This window comes from Rhinopithecus bieti, unplaced genomic scaffold, assembly GCF_001698545.2.
Source record: "Rhinopithecus bieti isolate Rb0 unplaced genomic scaffold, ASM169854v2 scaffold_8927, whole genome shotgun sequence".
Taxonomy (NCBI): domain Eukaryota; kingdom Metazoa; phylum Chordata; class Mammalia; order Primates; family Cercopithecidae; genus Rhinopithecus; species Rhinopithecus bieti.
In genome coordinates this window covers 134,872-138,283 of record NW_016806124.1, presented here as the reverse complement: position 1 = coordinate 138,283, position 3,412 = coordinate 134,872, and the positions used below count along the sequence as shown (strand labels likewise).

General features: G+C 42.6%; 1 pseudogene; it reads right to left on the bottom strand.

The window, feature by feature from the left end:
• Window positions 1-1,674: 1,674 nt before the first annotated feature.
• LOC108531403 (keratin, type I cytoskeletal 18 pseudogene) lies at window positions 1,675-2,964 on the bottom strand (annotated as a pseudogene).
• Between the last annotated feature and the right edge of the window lie 448 nt (window positions 2,965-3,412).

Here is a 3,412-nt window from a genome sequence, read left to right as displayed (position 1 = left end):
AGAGTGCCAGTGGGAGACTTGTGCTTGTGGATTCCCTAAGCAGGCAAAGGCAGAGAGGAATTAACGAGAGAGATGATGGATGAGAGGGGAGTGATGATGAGGTCAAGCCTCACCGTGGAGGAGGAAGACGGCATCACACAGGGAAAACTATGATAGAGTAGGGTATCTAGACAACAAATGGCCAGTCCTCTGGGAACTGGGTTACGGGTTTGAAAATAGGAAAAGAAACAGAGAAAAAGGGAAACACACAAAAAAGCCTATGCACTTTCTGTTAATACTATGCATGACTATTTATACACACATTATGGGTTCCTCTGAAAGTATGAAAACATCACATATGGGCGGCAACTTCACAACAGCAGCTACTCAACAGGAAGAAAGAAAGGAAAAGAGAACAGACGGTTTGGAGTGACTCTGCATGGATGGGATCTGGGTTAACCATCAGTTTGTGTTGCTGCTGTTTTGTATCATTAAACTTTGTATCTTTTAGTAGCTGAATCTTTATTAGAAACCATTGAGATTTTTGAGTGAATGCTGAACATGTTGAGAACAGGTGAATTCTACAGGGAACAAACAAACAAACACAAAATAACAGCAACACAATCCTGCAATCTTGTTTCATCTGTAGGGTGGAGCAAGGGCTTTAAATCCTGCCAGCAACAAAATGAATTGCCAATCACTTTTTTTTTTAAATTATTGCAAAATAGAAATAATATAAAATTTGTCATTTAACTATTTTTAAGTATATAGTTCAGTGACATTAGATACATTCACAATGTTGTGTAACCATCACCACGATCCATGTCTGGAACTTTTTCGTCTTCCAAGACAGAGTATAGAGTACTCTGTGCCCATTAAACAACTCCCCATTCTCCCTTCCTCCAGTTCCTGGAATCCACCGTTCTACTTTCTGTCTCTATGAAGTTGACTACCTCAGTATCTCATATATATGGAATCATACAATATTTGTCCTCACCTATTATTTTTGACTTATGTAAAATTTCAATATTTTACACACTTTTTAAGTTTTATTTGTAAATAACAAGTAATCCTTTATTAGGATATATTTATAACATGTTGGTGGTGTAATAAACCTTAAAAAATGGCAGTTTGGAAATAAAAGGTATATAGATTAGGATGGAAGAAATAAACCTGTCTTTGATTGCAGATGATGTGATTGCCTGTATAGAAAATCTGAAAGAATCAACAGAATAACTGAAACTTCATAATAATTTTATAGCAAGCATGCAGGATACAAGGTTAGTATACACAAGTCAATCACTTTCCTATATGCCAGCAACCAATGAATAAGTGGAATTAAAAATGAAAACACATTGCCGTTTATATTGGCAGCCCAAATTTGAAATATTTAGATACAGATCTAACAAAATATGTAGAAGGTTTATATGAGGAAAATGACAAAACTTTGATTAAAAGGAAACAAAAGACTAGATAAATAAAAAGGCATTCAATGTTTATAGACAGGACAACTCGATATTGTCAAAATGTCCGTTCTTTACCACTTGACTGGTAGATTCAATGCAATCCCAATATAAATCCCAACAAGTTATTCTTGTCACATAAACTAATTGATTCTAAGTTAGTTTTTTTTTTTTGGCCTCTGAACTTTTTATTGGCCTCCTGCTCCCCAAAGGATCTCCTGCTTCTGCTGGCTTAATGTCTCAGAACTTTGGTGTTGTTGGTCTCAGGCACCACTTTGCCATCCAGTCTGGTGAGTAGTGTTCTTTTGGATGGTTTACATGGAATTGCTGCTGTCCAGGGCATCACCAGTATTGAAGTCATTGCCGTCTTCCAGCAGGCGGCAATAGGTGGAGATCTCAGCCTCCAGCTTGACCTTGATGTTCAGCAGGGCCTTGTACTCCTGGGCCTGGTGTTGTCCCTCTGCCCGGGTCTGTGCCAGCTCTGACTTCAGATGCAGCAGGATCCCGTTGAGCTGCTCCATCTGCAGGGTGTAGCAGGCCTCCACCTCCCTCAGGCTGTTCTACAAGCTGGTCTTCAGATTTCTCATGGAATACGGGTCGATCTCCAAGGACTGGTCCATATGTCTCAGCTCTGTGAGCATCATCTCAGGAGCTCCAACCTCTGCGGACTGTGTGGTAACCACTGTGGTGCTCTCCTTAATCTGCTGAGACCAGGACTTGTCCAGCTCCTCTTGGTTCTTCTGAGCCAGCTCGTCATATTAGTTCTGGATGTCTGCCATGATCTCGGCGAGGTCCTGAGATTTGGGGGAATCTACCTCCATGGTCAACCCAGAGCTTGCAATCTGGGCTTGTAGGCCTTTTATTTCCTCTTTGTGGTTCTTCTTCATGAAGAGCAGATCCTCCTTGAGAGCCTTGATGTATGTCTCCAGCTGCAGCCGAGTCACATTGGTGTCATCAGTGACCTTGCAGAGCCCATGGAGGTCGCTCTCTACAGGTTGGAGCATGGTCAGCTCTGTCTCATACTTGACTCTAAAGTCATCAGCAGCAAGATGGGCATTGTCGATCTGCAGAATGATGCGGGCATTGTCCACAGCATTTGCGAAGATCTGAGCCCTCAGGTCCTTGATGGTCTTGAAGTAATGCCCCCAGTCTCTGACCTGGGGTCCCTTCTTCTCCAATTGCTCATGGATTTTGCTCTCCAGCCTTTGGTTCTTTGTCTCCAGGCTCCTCACTCTGTCCAGGTAGAACATCAGGTGGTCATTCAGACTTTGCCTGGTCTCCTTCTCGTTCTGGATGCCTTTCTTCCTGCCAGACTCCCGGCCATCCCTGCAGCCAGGGCTCTGGACACCATGCCGCCCCAGAAGCTGATGGAGCGGGACATGGAGATCAGGGAACCAGAGCTCCCAGCACTTGCATAGACGCTGGCCTTGCTGCTGACCACCAGGGCACTGTAGCTTGGTGCCTGGACATAGCCCAGGGACTAGTAGTTGGTGGAGAATGTGGAGCGAGTGGTGAAGCTCATGCTGTCCGAGGAGGAGAGTGAGAGGACAGTACTCAGCCTTTGCCGATGGTCTTGATTCTATGTTTGTATGGAGAGACAAAAGACCCAGAATAGCCAACTCAATATTGGAAGAGAAGAAAGTCAGAATACTTACACTAACCAACTACAAGGCTTACTGAAAGCTACAGTAATCAAGATGGTGAGGTATTGATGAAAGAATAAACAAATAGTTCAAAGGAATAGAACAGAGAGCTAAGGTATAGACCCACATTAATATAGTCAATTACTCTTTGATACAGGAGCAAAGGTGATGCAATGGAGAAATGTTGTCTTTTCAATAAGCGGTACTGGAACAACTGGACATTTCTGTGTAAAAAAAAAGAATCTAGATCAAACCTTACATCCTACACAAAAATTAACCCAATACAGCATAGACCTAAATATAAAATGCAGAACTATAAACCTCCAG